We start from the raw sequence: 18,508 nt of genomic DNA, 5'->3' as shown, positions 1-18,508 counted from the left end.
GAAAGAAAGAAAGAAAGAAAGAAAGAAAGAAAGAAAGAAAGAAAGAATAGAACAGAACATGAGAGGGATTATTAAAACAGTTGTGAGAGACAATGATATATTTCAATAAAAATAATTATGCTATTTTTAAAAAAATAATTCTGTTATTTTTGAAAACACTACAAATCTCATTAGGTTTTTAAAGTTTTACATTGCAACTTAGAAATCTATAACTTCTCTTTGGTTTTTGTAGAGACTACAAAAGACCTAATTATTTAAAAAACATAATTTACAACTGGAATTCTCTAACAAAATACAATGCATTAGAAATACTTCATGGGGCACCTGGGTGGCTCAGTTGGTTAAGCAACTGCCTTCAGCTCAGGTCATGATCCTGGAGTCCCAGGATCGAGTCCCGCATCGGGCTCCCTGCTCGGCGGGGAGTCTGCTTCTCCCTCTGACCCTCTCCCCCTCTCATGTGCTCTCTCTCATTCTCTCTCTCTCTCAAATAAATAAATAAAATCTTAAAAAAAAAAAAAGAAATACTTCATGTAATATTTTTTACAATCCAATGCTTGACTGAGCTGAAATAATGTCAGAATTGGCATTTGGCTTCACAGCAGTGTCCAGAAAAATTGGTTGGCAGTAAGACTGCCAGTTAAACATAACTTAGATGGTTGATTCTGGACTCTCTTAGGAAGAGCTCAGTCATCTTCATGGGGATAGTCTGGTTCACGTGCCCTTAGCACACATGCAACACCTAGTGACTCCCCGGGAATGCAGGACACTTCCAGGGTGACCAAGTCCTCTATGAGAACCAGAATGGTAGGAAAACCCATGTCAGCTGTTCTAATTACTAATTTAAGTATTCCTATTTAAGATTATTTGCATTCATTTTCTCTGAGGTACAGTTTTCACAAAATTTCTGAAAACTGTGTTTATTAGCATTCATCTTTCAACAAGGCGATATATACTTCCTAACACTTGGTCAAACGAGCATTAAGAAGGCAATGCACACTTTGCCAAATATTTCATTTTTTTTAACCTGTGTTTTCACATGATGTGGGACACTGGAGATGACTAAATTCAATTCAGTTCTTGCTCAAAAACAAGGCATAAACAATATTCATAATAAATGTGAACTTAAAATGATTGGTATGGCTATATTTTAGTGAAGACAACACCTTTCCAAGGACAATGCCCCACGTGACTGTGTTCTTTATGAAAGTAGCACATGGCTACTTCATCAAGCTGTCCCCCACTGGCCAACACAAATCCCACAAACAATAGATTGGCCCAGAGCTGGATGAAGAAACTGTTTCAGGTGCCAGGTCTCTTGGGGTTATAATACCTCACTGGCATGCCGAAACACCACTGGGATAACAATAATAATAACTGCTAATTCTTCAAGAGAGCTTACCCTGAGTCAGACCTTTCTAAGCATTTTACCCATAATAAGTCATTGGATCGTTACCAACAGGGCCGTAAGTAGGTACTGCTGGCTCAGTTTGTAATGGCTGCCAATTTCCATGGTGTAGACACTCTCATCATGATCATCATCAGTTTCAAGCTCCCACCATGACATATTTATACCAGTCAGATGAATGGACGTCCATGTCTACTTGTGTGGGAGGAGCACAGATGATAATATAATACACTACAATAATTAGCCAGTGAAGTTCTGAGGATTTACACATTGTGTTTTTAAGATACTTTATAAGCCGTGAATTTACAGAATTTAACTTTCAGTAATGACTCCCCTTAATTGGCTTACAAAATTGCCGAACCTTTAACAATCCATCCTCGTGGTTTAGTATGGGCTGGCTCTGAACTGGGCAGAGAGCTCAAGCAACTTGTTCAAAGACAAGACATAAATAATATGAAGTATGTGCCCTGCACCACACTCGCAACAACCCAGTGGCACAGACATTAAGACTCTCTCCATATTATAAGTGAGGAAACAGGTATGAAAAGGTCACCCAGCAAGACGATGACAGCAATGTATTCAAACCCACATAGTTCCAGAGTCTCTGCTCCAGTCACTACACTAGTATGTCCCAGCTCAGCAAGAAAATAGAAAATCATGACAAAAATCTCTCAACCTTTATGTTCTAACATAAAGCAGCTGATTTAGTAATGAGAAAAAAATTGGAAAATAAGTCAAAATAACTGACATTTTCACCTGAATGTTCTTCTCAAAATGATTTCACAAATACTCAGTGCATTGGACCATTTGATCTCAAAAGTATCTTCATTTGTCCTTGTTTCATAAGTGACAAAATGGAGAACTAAGCCAGTAAGTGACTCATCCACATTGCACCTAGAAAAAGGTGAGGACGAGCGCCAACTCAGGATTTACTTCATAAATGTCAACTCTGCAGAAGGAGCTGCTCAATTCCACAGCTCTATAGGAGTGCTTAAGCCTGAGGAAACAGCATACAAAGGTAACAGAGATCCAGATCATTCTTTGATCTAACAGGCCTATGGCAAGAAATGTTCCATTACTGGCCGTGAGACAGGAAGTGGTCAGCAAGGGAGAGTCCACCAGCTTCCCGGCCCCAGAGCCCCCTTCCTGACCCGCTGTGGGGGGGCCCCCAGGCTCAGGCCCCCTCAGCCGCCCAGGGCACTCTGAGAGCCCCCCCTTCCCCACTGCTATGGACCACCCCCCCACGTCCCCAGAGTAACGCAGGGCCCTTTAATCATGGAATCAGTGGGAAGACAGGTTCAGTATTCTGAAATTTAGTGCATCTATTTTTATGATTCTGCAGAATACTTCACTGTTTCTTTTGTCTACCATCTACATTCCACTTTAACGTTATTAAAAAATAAGCAAACAAAACCTCTACATCTAACTAGAAATGTGAGTATTTGAGACATATAGCCAATTGCAAGTAATACAAAGCGTCATGAAAATCTCAAATGCATCTTATTCTTCTTCTACAAGAAAGGCAGAGTGTGGCAGAATTTTTTTTTAACAAAGAATGTAAACTGCTAGAGGATACGCCCCACAAAGGAAGGGGCATCTGTCTGTGTTGTTTGCTGGGGTACGAGCATCATGCCTGGCACATAGTAGGTGCTCAATAATCATGTTAAAAATGAATGCTTATTTAGTTACACATCTAAGTTATTATGAGAATAAAGTCTTTTTCACATCCTATATTGTTTTATTAATCTGGGAACTCAACAGAGGTTTTTCAGGGATTTTAATATTTTTCAGGCAGTAGAGCCTTTCTTGAAATCACAGGTACCCAAACAAAGACATAGATCGGGGGGGGGGGGTATTCTAAACTTCCTTCCAAGACCTGTATGGTTATAATTTTACTTTATAAAGACAATCTCTTAAAACCTGAAAATAAGACTGATAGATGTTACTTGCCTATCCATGTCAATTTCAGTTATTAATTCTCATTTCCTTCTGATTGTGCAATATCCTGACTCACACACTTACAAATAATGGCAAAGGATAAGAATTTTTAAACAGCTCACCTCAGATTCATGACATTTAAAAAAACCTATTGCACCACTGAAGTCTGATGAAAGAGAAAATTAACATACTGATGGTCTTTGATGTCTCCAAATTTGGTAATGACACATTCATTTAAAAAATGAAATAAATGAATTGAATCAAACATTCATCAAGCTTCTGATGTACATCCATGGACAATGTCATGCATGTAATCATCATACAATTCGCCCTCCATCCTTGTGCCACTAGATAAGACACAGAAGGCTCATTTTACAAATACAAATGTGTTAAAATAAATGAAAACAAAACCATGGACAAACAGAAACAAACTGCCTTTTATGCGAAAGGTCTTTTTTATCATTATTGCTATCTTCATAAGTTCTCAAACTCCAAGTTTGATCAATAAACCAATAAATACAATGGTAGGTGCCATGAGGATGGTGGGGATAGGGCTTACAAAGATGAATAAGAACATAAGTTTGAAAACGTGAAATGCCAAAATGGTACAGATTTGTGACAATATGTGAGTTTATGGAGAAACTGTTCTCCATGGGCCCCTCACATTGCCACAATCCCTTTGTCTTATCTGTTCAAGGGTTGTTGTATAGTGAACAGCACTGGGAGACAGAGCGTCTCCCTCTCAAGCAAAAGAGCAGGCTTGTTTCCAACCTACTGTAATAACTCATCAGGGAACCAGAGCCATGCTTCTTCCCGTGAGGACTGGATCTCAGCCTGAAGGCAAGGTTCGTCATTCTTTGAGTGACCTATTTCATCCAAGGGTATAATGGCTAATATTCAAGACATGGCCATCAATTATTGCTGATTTTGCACATCTTGAGTCTCTGAGGCCAGAGGACCAGTTATTAGGCAGGACAACCTGCAGAATGGTTTCTGCAAGCGAAAACAGGAAATGTCTTGAATTTACTCTAACAAATGTGTTCACTATCTCCAATAAGTGCCAACAACTCTCTGAGACATTCCCACTTTTATACTTTTGTTTATTCATCTGTACCAGGAAAATACGAGCGAGATTTCACTTGGCTTTAAGGAGAGTAAATCTGCCACTGTAGTAATTAACAATATAGACTTAGAAATTCAATAGTTTCCTATTTGCTGTTAATTGTTTATTATGATATAGATACACTTATTAATCATTTATGATCTTCTAAGAATATCCCTGTATCATAGTACAAAAAGGTACAAATGCCACGTTTTGCTTTGCTCTAGTAACCAAAACTGGATTTCCTATTTCCCTCTAGACACGTAAAAATAAATAAAAAAAAATTAATAGCTCAAGGTTCCCCTCTCCTTAGTCATCATTCCCACAGGAATCGGAAGAGAGCAGCTGATTGCTCAGGTTTCCCCACAGAAGCTAATGTGCAGTCTCTGTCATCACAGTTCATGAAACAGACTCCTTAACAGGAAGAAGACAAGGCCCTCTCCTCGAGTCTTCCAGCAGTTCACTCCACTGAAGGGCAGTTTAAGGTGAAAAAGGACCTGCGTGGTTAAATAATCTGTAAGGACTGGGTGAAATAAGAGTAACCAGGTGTCTTGACTGCAGGACTTTCTGAGCCTTTCCTTACTGAGCTCAGGCACTTGGGGAACGCAGAGAGGGAAAGAGTGCACCCATTTCCCACACTTGTTTGATCCAGAATCCCAACATTTACAGAATACGTGTTAAAAATCACTGTGTCTGCCCAAGTTAGTCTTTACATACAAGTGACCTGAGTCTCAGGGAAGAGCCCCGTTCAGCGTTCCACGAGTGCTTGTCGCAGAATTCATAAATGCTTTCCCCTTGATACCCATTCTTCTGCCCATTTTCTGGTTTGAGAACACTCCTTAATCTAATCTCTCAGATCTTAAGAATTTTATATCATGTTAAGATAGAAAACATTGTTTCTATATTTTCACCATGCCATTTTTCTTAGACTTCTAATGAACAGCAACAACAAAAAGCTAACACTCTTATCTTCAAAGACGGAGAAAACTCCTTTTTTCATCTTTGCTTCCTTTCCTCTGTCTGGTGTATCTCTCTCTCCCCTCCCACCACATTCCTGAGGCTGCCACACGGCGCTATTTCCTGTGAAGGATCTACTCCTTCACACGACTTAATGCCCAGTGTTAATCCTGGTGTATAATTTATGCCACGCTTTCCATCTATGTGCACAGGAGATCAGTTTGGCCATTAGGGTTATAATGATACCATGTGGTCACCACGTTCCAAACATGGCACTATTTTTACTTAACACCCTTATTAAATTCCCACAAGCATAAAACCTTATGTAATCCCCACAACCACCAATAACATAGGTAATATTAGGACTGCTGCTTTATAAACCAGGAAAATTCGATGTAGAATGTTTCAGTTACTTGCACAAGGTTGCACTTCTAATGAGTTGCTGAGTTCAATTTAAACAGGGGCGGTGGGACTTCACAAACACAGTCTTAACCACTCACTACCTGGCTTTTAACTCGCATAGCAACTAAACACCAAGCTGTTGCTCAGACACTGATGTAGTCACGAAGAAAACAGAAACAATTACTGGGTGGATGTTTAGCGCACCCTTCAACGGAGTTTATTCTCTTCTACTCTGCCTTCTCTTACACTGCTTTCTTTTTAAAAAGCATCATTTTTATCCTGTCTCTCATAAATTCCACACAAAGGTAATGACTCTGCAATAGTGATAAACTTCTATGTGCATTGCGAATGAGCAAATGAAGCTAAATATCCAACCATATACTCAGCAAATATGATGATTTTCACTTTTATTTAATAGCCTGGCAGCTGGAAAGAAAAAAAAGTAATTAAACACTAGTACAATACCTTATTCTTCCTAAGCAAGATAACTACAGATGGTAAGAAAGGCAGAATTCAATGTCATAACTAGACTTTTGAGAAATGATGGCTATTATTTCTATCAACTTATAACTGGACTTTGGATTTAGAATGCAGCTATGACACAGCATGGCTAAAACGTTATATTCAGCTTATTTTTAAAATTGAAAAGGTACCAAGAGAAAGAAATTCCTTTCAGGGGAAAAAAAAAAAGTCAGATTCCTTTAACAGTGATAGGAGTTGAAAATTAGAAAAGAAAAAAAATAGTTATAATCACAAAGGATTAGTCTCTTCTCATCCTTTTTTAAAAATTTTTTATTGTTATGTTAATCACCCTACATTACATCTTTAGTTTTTGATGTAGTGTTCCATGATTCATTGTTTGTGCGTAACACCCAGTGCTCCATGCAGAACGTGCCCTCTTTAATACCCATCATGAGGCTAACCCATCCTCCCACCCACCCTTCCCTCTAGAAGCCTCAGTTTGTTTTTCAGAGCCCATCATCTGTCATGGTTCATCTCCCCCGCCGATTTCCCCCCCTTTATTCTTCTCTTCCTGCTATCTTCTTCTTTTCTTTTTTTTCCTAACATATATTGCATTATTTGTTTCAGAGGTACAGATCTGTGATTTAACAGTTCTGCACAATTCACAGCACTCACCATAGCACATATGCTCCCCAGTGTCTATCACCCAGCCACCCCATCCCTCCCACCCCACCCCCCACTCCAGCAACTCTAAGTTTGTTTTCTGAGATTAAGAATTGCTCATATCAGTGAGGTCATATGATACATGTCTTTCTCTGATTGACTTATTTTGCTCAGCATCCTACCCTCCAGTTCCATCCACGTCATTGCAAATGGCAAGATCTCATTCCTTTTGATGGCTGCATAATATTCCATTGTACATATATACCACAACTTCTTTATCCATTCATCTGTCAATGGACATCTTGGCTCTTTCCACAGTTTGGCTATTGTGCACACTGCTGCTATAAACATTGGGGTGCACGTACCCTTTCGGATCCCTACTTTTGTATCTTTGGGGTAAATACCCAGTAGTGCAATTGCTGGATCGTATGGTAGCTCTATTTTCAACTTTTTGAGGAACCTCCATACTATTTTCCAGAGTGGTTGCACTAGCTTGCATTCCCACCAACAGGGTAGGAGGGTTCCCCTTTCCGCATCCCCGCCAACATCTGTCGTTTTCCTGACTTGTTAATTTTAGCCATTCTGACTGGTGTGAGGTGGTATCTCATTGAGGTTTTGATTTGGATTTCCCTGATGCCAAGCGATGTTGAGCACTTTTTAATGTGTCTGTTGGCCATTTGGATGTCTTCTTTGGAAAAATGTCTGTTCATGTCTTCTGCCCATTTCTTGATTGCATTCTTTGTTCTTTGGGTGTTGAGTTTGGTAAGTTCTTTATAGATTTTGGATACTAGCCCTTTATCTGATATGTCACTTGCAAATTTCTTCTCCCATTCTGTCAGTTGTCTTTTGGTTTTGTTGACTGTTTCCTTTGCTATGAAAAAGATTTTATCTTGATGAAGTCCCAGTAGTTCATTTTTGCCCTCGCTTCCCTTGCCTTTGGCGATGTTTCTAGGAAGATGTTGCTGCGGCTGAGGTCGAAGAGGTTGCTGCCTGTGTTCTCCTTTAGGATTCTGATGGACTCCTGTCTCACACTGAGGTCTTTCAACCATTCGGAGTCTATTTTTGTGTGTGGTGTAAGGAAATGGTCCAGTTTCATTCTTCTGCATGTGGCTGTCCAATTTTCCCAACACCATTTGTTGAAGAGACTGTCTTTGTTCCATTGGACATTCTTTCCTGCTTTGTCAAAAATGAGTTGACCATAGAGTTGAGGGTCCATTTCTGGGCTCTCTATTCTGTTCCATTGATCTCTGTGTCTGTTTTTGTGCCAGTACCATACTGCCTTGATGATGACAGCTTTGTAATAGAGCTGGAAGTCTGGAATTGTGATGCCACCAGCTTTGCTTTTCTTTTTCAACATTCCTCTGGCTATGCTGGGTCTTTTCTGGTTCCATACAAATTTTAGGATTATTTGTTCTGTTTCTTTGAAAAAAGTGGATGGTATTTTGATGGGGATTGCACTGAATGTGTAGATTGCTCTAGGTAGCATTGACATCTTCACAATATTTGTTCTTCCAATCCATGAGCATGGAATGTTTTTCCATTTCTTTGTGTCTTCCTCAATTTCTTTCATGAGTATTTTATAGTTTTCTGAGTACATCTAGATCCTTTGTCTCTTTGGTTAGATTTATTCCTAGGTATCTTATGGTTTTGGGTGCAATTGTAAATGGGATCGACTCCTTAATTTCTCTTTCTTCTGTCTTGTTGTTGGTGTATAGGAATGCCACTGATTTCTGTGCGTTGATTTTATATCCTGCCACTTGACTGAATTCCTGTATGAGTTCTAGCAGTTTTGGGGTGGAGTCTTTTGGGTTTTCCACATAAAGTATCATATCACCTGCAAAGAGTGAGAGTTTGACTTCTTTACAGATTTGGATGCCTTTGATTTCTTTTTGTTGTCTGATTGCTGTGGCTAGGACTTCTAATGCTATGTTGAATAGCAGTGGTGATAGTGGACATCCCTGCCGCGTTCCTGACCTTAGGGGGAAAGCTCTCAGTTTTTCCCCATTGAGAATGATATTCACTGTAGGTTTTTCATAGATGGCTCTTATGATATTGAGGTATGTACCCTCTATGCCTATACTCTGAAGAGTTTTGATCAAGAAAGGATGCTCTACTTTGTCAAATGCTTTTTCTGCATCTACTGAGAGGATCATATGGTTCTTGTTCTTTCTTTTATTAATGTATTGTATCACATTGACTGTTTTGCAGATATTGAACCAACCTGCAGCCCAGGGATAAATCCCACGTGGTCATGGTGAATAATCCTTTTAATGTACTGTTGGATCCTATTGGCTAGTATTTTGGTGAGAATTTTTGCATCCATTTTCATCAGGGATATTGGTCTGTAGTTCTGCTTTTTGATGGCGTCTTTGTCTGGTTTGGGGATCAAGGTAATGGTGGCCTCATGAAACGAGTTTGGAAGTTTTCCTTCCACTTCTATTTTTTGGAACAGTTTCAGAAGAATAGGTATTCATTCTTCTTTAAATGTTTGGTAGAATTCCCCTGGGAAGCTATCTGGCCCTGGGCTCTTGTTTGTTGGGAGATTTTTGATGACTGCTTCAATTTCCTTAGTGGTTATAGGTCTGTTCAGGTTTTCTATTTCTTCCTGGTTCAGTTTTGGTAGTTGATACATCTCTAGGAATGCATCCATTTCTTCCAGGTTATCCAATTTGCTGGCATAGAGTGGCTCATATGTTCTTATAATTGTTTGTATTTCTTCGGTGTTGGTTGTGATCTCTCCTCTTTCATTCATGATTTTGCTGATTTGGGTCATTTTTCTTTTTGATAAGTCTGGCCAGGGGGTTATCAATCTTGTTAATTCTTTCAAAGAACCAGCTCCTAATTTCGTTGATCTGTTCTACTGTCCTTTCGGTTTCTATTTCATTGATTTCTGCTCTGATCTTTATGATTTCTCTTCTCCTGCTGGGTTTAGGCTTTATTTGCTGTTCTTTCTCCAGCTCCTTTAGGTGTAGGGTTAGGTTGTGTACTTGAGACCTTTCTTGTTTCTTGAGAAAGGCTTGTATTGCTATATACTTTCCTCTTAGGACGGCCTTTGCTGCATCCCAAAGACTTTGAACAGTTGTGTTTTCATTTTCATTTGTTTCCATGAATTTTTTTAATTCTTCTTTAATTTCCTGGTTGACCCATTCATTCTTTAGTAGGATGCTCTTTAGCCTCCATGTATTTGAGTTCTTTCCGACTTTCCTCTTGGGATTGAGTTCTAGTTTCAAAGCATTGTGGTCTGAAAATAGGCAGGGAATGATCCCAATCTTTTGGTACCGGTTGAGTTCTGATTTATGACCTAGAATGTGATCGATTTTGGAGAATGTTCCATGGGCACTAGAGAAGAATGTGTATTCCATTGCTTTGGCATGGAATGTTCTGAATATGTCTGTGAAGTCCATTTGGTCCAGTGTGTCTTTAAAGTCTTTACTTCCTTGTTGATCTTTTGCTTAGATGATCTGTCCATTTCAGTGAGGGGGGTGTCAAAGTCCCCCACTATTATTGTATTGTTATCAATGTGTTTCTTTGCTTTTGTTATTAATTGCTTTATATAATTGGCTGCTCCCATGTTAGGGGCATAGATATTTACAATTGTTAGATCTTCTTGTTGGATAGACTCTTTAAGTAGGATGTAGTGTCCTTCCTCATCTATTATTACAGTCTTTGGTTTAAAATCTAATTTGTCTGACATAAGGATTGCTACCCCAGCTTTCTTTTGGTGTCCATTAGCATGGTAAATGGTTTTCCACCCCCTTAATTTCAATCTGGGTGTGTCTTTGGCTCTAAAATGAGTCTCTTGCAGACAGCATATCGATGGGTCTTGTTTTTTAATCCAATCTGATAGCCTGTGTCTTTTGATTGAGGCATTTAGCCCATTTACATTCAGGGTAACTATTGAAAGATAGGAATTTAGCTCCATTGTATTGCCTGTAAGGTGACTGTTACTGTATATTGTCTTTGTTCCTTTCTGGTCTATGTTGCTTTTAGGCTCTCCCTTTGCTTAGAGGACCCCTTTCAAGATTTCTTGTAGGGCTGGTTTCGTGTTTGCAAATTCCTTTAGTTTTTGTTTGTCCTGGAAGCTTTTTATGTCTCCTTCAATTTTCAATGACAGCCTAGCTGGATATAGTATTCTTGGCTGCATATTTTTCTCCTTTAGTGCTCTGAATATATCCTGCCAGTCCTTTCTGGTCTGCCAGGTCTCTGTGGATAGGTCTGTTGCCAATCTAATGTTTCTACCATTGTAGGTTACATATCTCTTCTCCCAAGCTGCTTTCAGGATTTTCTCTTTGTCTCTGAGACTCGTAAGTTTTACTATTAGATGTCGGGGTTTTGACCTATTTTTATTGATTTTGAGAGGGGTTCTCTGTGCCTCCTGGATTTTGATGCCTGTTTCCTTCCCCAAATTAGGGAAGTTCTCTGCTATAATTTACACCAGTATACCTTCTGCCCCTCTCTCTCTTTCTTCTTCTTCTGGGATCCCAATTATTCTAATGTTGTTTTGTCTTATGGTATCGCTTATCTCTCGAATTCTGCCCTCGTGATCCAGTAGTTGTTTCTCTTTTTCTCAGCTTCTTTATTTTCCATCATTTGGTCTTCTATATCACTGATTCTCACTTCTGCCTCATTTATCCTATCAATTAGCACCCCCATTTTTTATTGCCTGTGCCTCTGCTCCGTCTCTGCAGCCGGCTTCCCCACTCCGATACCTGGGAGCTCTGCCGCACTCAGGCACCCCTGGTCTTTCTGTGACCCCGAGGGTCCTGAGACCACACTGTCCCGCGAGGGTTCCACCTCCTGCTTAGCCACTGGAGCGACATCCCTCAGCGGAGCCGACTTCTAAAAGTTCCGATTTTGTGCTCTGCGGCTCTATCACTTGCCAGAAGTGGCCGACAGAGGCCCCCTCCCCCGCTATCCTCCCGAATATCGCCTCGGATTCACTTCTCCGCACGTCCTACCTTCCAGAAAGTGGTCACTTTTCTGTTCAGAGAGTTGTTGCTATTCTTTTCTTCAATCTCCTGTTGAGTTTGTAGGTGTTCAGAATGGTTTGATCCCTATCCAGCTGAATTCCTGAGACCAGACGAAATCCAGGTCTCCTACTGCTCTGCCATCTTGCTCTGCCCACCCCCACTCTTTTCAAAAGACATATCCCTGATTTGATACATGAATTTATTTAATGAAATCTTTTTTTAATTGCAAGAACAATTATTGTAATGAATCATGGTAGTCTATATATTTTAATCTGGTAAAATGACAAGAGATGAAATACTTTCATTTTAAATATTTCATTATAAAGGAAGGAGGAGAGGATAAAGGAAAGGAGAAAGAACATGAATTAAAAGTAAAAGGATCCAGCATTTTTCTCATAGAATACTGAAGAGTTTCTTTCAAAAGAAAAAGTAATTACTGGAACATGATTTTGTTTCATTTTTGTTTTTATCTCAACTCAAAGTACAAACTATAAATAAGAGCCCATTATGCTAAGGAAACACAAAAAAGAGAGGGATGGAAGTAAGCCAGATTCTTATGAATAGTTTGGGGTTTGACTTAGTGTATTATAGTTGAACAAGAAGCAGAACCGAACTCTTATCACGATGCAAATGCAAAATGAGAATGATGTAGACGTCAATAATCCAAGTTGACAAAGAACAGTGGGTGCTATATCCAACTCTGTAATAATACCAGTAACCTTGGGAAGCCATTTTACAAAACCAAGTCTCAGTTCTACCGCAAAAAAACAGAACACGGTGCAGGTGAACACTATAAGTCCTACATTCCTGACTAGCTCTGAAAAGACAAAGCAAGGAAAACTGCTATAAAGTTCCCATTATGATCTCAGCCCTACCAGATCTTCAGTGGTGGCATTATTATTTTGCAAAGCCATGAAATCCTCTGTCCCTTGTTCCCACCAGGAAACTGCTAATTCAAAAGACTACAATCTAAACAAACATCGATTAAATGACTAATTTATGTGCCCAATACTGCCGAGAGTCATGGAAGATGAACAACAGAGTGAGCAGCAATTCCTGCTCTCAATGCTCTGACAGTACTCTCAGAAAAATAAGAAAATCCACGTAAAAATGGCAATTAATGAAGGACACTGTAAATAACCAACTTTCAAAATAGAGACGAATGCTGTAAAAGTTCGGAAAGGACACTGAAGTGTCTGGGTGGCTCAGTTGGTTAAGTGTTTGACTCTTGATCTTGGTTCAGGCCTTGATCTCAGGGTCATGAGTTTGAGCCCATGCCCGGCATGGAGCCTACATTTAAAAAAAAAGAAAAGAAAAGTTGGGAAAGGACAAGCACTGATGTGATGAGATCATTTTTCAAAGTATTAACCTGCACGTGTTCCTCCTGCCTTGTCGTTGGTACCCTCACTGCTGGTAGTCAGCCTTTCAAGTCTTTCTGACTTCATCCTTGATACCATTTTAACTTGCTGCTCTAGCTTCTCCTTATAAATCTGCTGAGAGGTCAGCATGCTAGAAAATCATACTATCACCCTGCTGACTTGGATCACTGACTTAGATAAATACTCCTTTGTTTTGGAATTTATCAAGTGCGAGAGTGGGTGTCTGCGCTCCAGCTGACCAGTGTGCTGAAGGGATGGGTCTCCCGGGAGATATGGAGAAAATGTGAAGGCACCAGCATGTGAATTTATAATCCATCCTCATTCTGTTTTGTCTGACCCCCATCGTTGCCTGACTTTAAAAGCGTATCAGTAAAAGATGATGAATAGCAGGAAGGGGCTTGTCAAATCTTCATGTTTCTCTCCAAACTCATTGCAAACTCTGAGATTCTCTCAAAGAGAATACTAACTTGTTCTGTTCTGACTGTGCCATCATTGATCATGAGGCTACTGTGTTCGAGGTCCTGCCGAAAAGCGGGAAAGGTTTGGAAATCTGTGTTCTCAAAGTGGCATATGTTCTCCTATTTCTGAACAGCGTATGTTCCTATAGCTGGGCACACTGTCATCTGCATTGCAGTCTACCTACTGAAAACTTGTGTTAATGGGAATAAAGCGCGGAACCTGGAAGTTAGAGAAAAGAACAGTGCCAAGTGGTATGGTTTACCTGGCATCCTCCAGACTGAGAGACACTAAATGTGAGGGACTCTTACACAGTCATTGGAAACAAAAACTCTGTCTATATAACAATACACAACTGAGTGTCACCCTCTTCTAGATGAAAAGGCCCCCATGACCCTTCACTTTATTCTGTTTTCATTCTATACTCACGAAAATTTGATGATAATGAAAGGTCTAACCTAACTAGGGAATTTGAACATTGCAGGTCATGGAAAAGAATATTCTTCATTCTGAATTAATATATTGACCTTCTTGCCCATTCATCAGGATCTTGTGAGTTTAGTTAACATGACCCGGCATCCCTTACTCTAGCCAACAACCTTTGTTAGAGGGCTCTAACAAAGACCAAATGCTGGACTGCAGATAAATTATACCAAAATACTGGCATGCAATGAGATCACTTAGTAACCAGTCATTCACCTATCCTCTCTTGATAAACCACACTCATTATCATCAACTTATGAAATGCTCTGTTTAAGTTTAAAATATATATATAATATGCACAAATTATAAATACACAGTTTGATAAAATTTCACAAATTGATTGCACCCGTGTAACCAGAATCCAGAAAGAGAAAACTATGATCACTTCAAAGTCCCCTCAACACCAAATCCCATTTCAGGATAACAAGAATTTTGACTTAACTACCATTGCTTAATTTTGTCTGCTTTTTTTTTTTTTTAAGATTTTATTTATTTGACAGAGACACAGCGAGAGAGGGAACACAAGCGGGAGGAGCAGGAGAGGGAGAAGCAGGCTTCCCACGGAGCAGGGAGCCTGATGCGGGGCTCGATCCCAGGACCCTGGGATCATGACCTGGGCCGAAGGCAGATGCTTAACGACTAAGCCATCCAGGCACCCCTTTTGTCTGCTTTTTAACTTCATAAAAATAGAATCATAAAGTATATGCTCCTTTGTGTCTAAATTATTCTCAATTACTTCACTCAAAATTATATTACTCTAATCATCCATATTGTCATATGCAAGTTTGTCTATTAACATTATTCAAACCATATATATAATATAGCATTGCATGAGTATACTACAGTTTATCCTTCTTTTGATAGACATCTATGACTTGTATTGTTTTCAATTTTCAAATATCATGAGCACTGATCCTGTGAATATTCTTGTCATGGCTTTCCTTGAGCATATGTAGACATTTCCGTTAGTGGAATTCCTGAGGCATCAGACACACCTACCAGCAAACACTTTTCCAAAGTGACTACACAAATTTACGCTCCCCCACCAGGAATATATAATAGTTGCAGTCACTCCACATCCTTGCCAACTTAATATTCTCCTTTAACTTTCAATAATATCTTTTTGCGTTTTTCTAGCCCACTGATTTCTTTAGATATTTTCAATTAAAAGGCACTTTATGGCATTAGTTTTGAAATTGGTCTTTAGTATATGAACTTTCTTGACATAATGCAGTGTGTAAAACAAAGGGTAAATATATCTGTTGAAATCATCACTGGCAAATGAAAAGTTACAATAATCATTTTCTAGCAATTTCAGCTATATTGTAAAATGGGAAAGCTAGAAACCTCATTTTCTTTAAAATGAAGGAAAGAAATTTTACTAGACTATGAAAAATACAATCATCTTTTCAAATGTATTTTTAATACCTTTGGATAGAAAAATATGAAGTTTCTAATGAAAATTAACTTACAGTTAACAGTGACTAAAAGATCACCTTCATTTTTAGAACACAGCTGCTGAAATGAGAAGCTTTTGAATCTGAAAATAAATGCTGGATGCAAGTATGCACAATACAGAAAGGGCAAAATACTACTTCTTCCATCTTACTAAGACTAAATAATGCATTTAAAATTAAATTCAGCTTTTATAGCTATGTTCCTATAAGTCTTAAGACAAAAGCAAAACCTACAGTTCCTGGAATTAATCTAACACAACTGTGACCCTGATGATCTGCAACTATTTGCACATTGAGGGTTTTTTTTTGACAAAACCCAGAATCACTACTAAATAGATATTACTTTAAGCATATACTGACAAAGACCACTAAGCTCCAGATATCAAGATAGGATCTGAAAATAATGCTTCTGCTTCACAAGAAAGAGAACATCCAGGAAACATGGAAAAAGGTATATTAGTGTCAATTTAATAGCTTTTTTGCTTTTCCTCTGTTTTCTGTAAAGTGGCCAAAACCATTTAACCTATTCTTCGCTACCACTGAGGTTGTATGAATGTATGCATTATGGCAAGATTAGAGAGGACGAATAATGCACTGCCATGTTAACTTTCAAAGGACATTTTAAGAAATATTTGCCCCCAGCAGAAGCAACCATTAATTTCACTGGCTCTTAAGTTGCCATAGTGGGTTTTAAGCAGGAAAACAAAACAATCTTTAATTTTGTAAAGACCGTGCTGGCTACAGTATGGTGTATAGAGCCCATGGAGAGGCTGGGGTGGGAGCAAACAGACACTCACTAGGCCGCTGCAGGTAACACAGGCGGATGACCGTGTTTGAGCAGCATGGTTGTGGGAAGGCGGCAAGTGGGGTCCCATTCAGAGTTTAGTGCAAAGATGAGCAAAGAGAAACCTCTGGCACATTGGATAGGAGGTATGAGAGTCTAAGAGCACTCAAGGAGGGCCCCACACTCTTTTTGACCAATTGCAACAACAGAAGGGGCCAGGGAGAGAAGGAAGGAGCCAAGCTGAGATGGAATAATGGAATTTTACTGAGGGCGTGTGAAGCCTGACATAACTTTTAAACATCTAAGTGAGGATTTCTAGAAGGCTGTGTATATATACAACCAGGGCTGGAGATGCACAATGAAAAGTCATTAGTGAATAGCTGATATTTACTGGATAACGTTGCCAGGAGACTCAATGTGGATGGAGAAGAGGAGAGACCCAAGGACCAAGCTCTGGGGCTTCACACCCTCAGAAGGGTGGTGAGATGAGGAGCCACCATGGGAAACAGCACGGAGAAGAAGCCACCGGAAGGTAGAGAGAGAAAACACAGTGAACCAGAAGTGTGGTGATCAAAGTCTCCAAAAGAAAGAGTACTCATCAGCGTCAGATCCTGCTAATCCATCGAGAAGAGGCTGAGGACTGACTTCTAGATTTAGCGAGCAGTCTCCCTGGAGTTTACACTGTGTTGAGAAGTCAACAGGAGCCAAGTTTGAGAAATACTGAGAGAACAAAAGGACTTGGACACAGTGAGTAAAGCCAACTCTTCTGACAAATTCTCCTGTAAAGAGAGACAGAGAAATGGGGCAGCGATTGGACACAGTGGAATCCAGAGCATTTTTATAAGATGGAAAAAAATAAAAAACACCACATTCATGCAGAAGGGAGAGGGGGTGGCTGGAGCCAATCTCTTCGGTGGTCCAAAAGGGATGGGATGGACCTGAAACGAGACCATGGACGCTTCCCCCAAAGTAATAAATCATCAGCTCTAGGCAAGGATGGAGAGAAGGTATGGGAGATTTGTGAGGAGAGAACAAAGTATCTGAACATCACCTAACAGAGGGAAAGAGTGAACCACCACCTAGGGAAACACAGGGATCACTAGTCAGCACGGAGAACCCCTCTGAGCTCAGTGATAGTTAATATAAGGTTAAGCGAGACTTTCTAGGTTTTCCCTTAATCCTGCCCAATGGCACAGAGGCAAACACAAGGTAGGCAAATATTTGGATTTAACCATGGTTAGTGTTGGACCTCGGTGGTTCAGACTCCTTATTTTTGTAATTCAGTCATGTATTCAAGATGAACCATACTGTACATTTCTCAAACTGCTCTTGTTCTTCATATGCAAGGGTTCCTATTAGGGGTACTCTGTCATACTTGGTGGCCATACACTGTACCCTGAAGCATATTGAGATTTCTTTTATTCTTAATGTTTTAAATATTTTTATTATATTATCATATTTTAGTTTCTCAACATGGTCTTATTTGTTTCTAAGCCAAAAAAAAAAAAAAAAGTACATAAACTTAAGAAAATGCATATTCCTTCCCTTCTTGATTGCTTTAACACAACCTAAAACACATGATGGGCACCTTATAAAGCTTATAAAATTTTGTTTTCAGGAGATTAAAATTCTTAACCCCAGTGAAACATATTTTCAAGTATTCATAAGGCCTACCAGATTGCTTTTGCTACTCCTTCCTTGCGCCAAGGCAATGGGTTAACAGGCAGCAGGGGTTGGCTACCTTGTCATTGGGGATGTCATGGGGAAAATTTGCTCAAATGTACTAAGACCCCAGACATTATCGGGTACTATCACTTCCATTCCTATGGGCAATTCTGATTTGAAACTCTTTCTCTCCTACCCAGGATGTATTAAAAATTAAAGTGCTCTATATCCTTGATTCTTAAGATCATTTTTCAGTTTTATTTTGAATTTGAAATCATAAAAATATGGAAACCAAGTTTCTTTGTAACCCTAGGCTTTGCTTAGAAGTGTGAAATCTACTTTAAATGGTTGAACTTAAAGATTTATAAATTATACTCCATTTATG

Source organism: Mirounga leonina, unplaced genomic scaffold (genome assembly GCF_011800145.1).
Source record: "Mirounga leonina isolate KUSES-001 unplaced genomic scaffold, KU_Mleo_1.0 Mir_152, whole genome shotgun sequence".
Classification (NCBI taxonomy): Eukaryota; Metazoa; Chordata; class Mammalia; order Carnivora; family Phocidae; genus Mirounga; species Mirounga leonina.
This window is presented reverse-complemented; position numbering follows the sequence as displayed.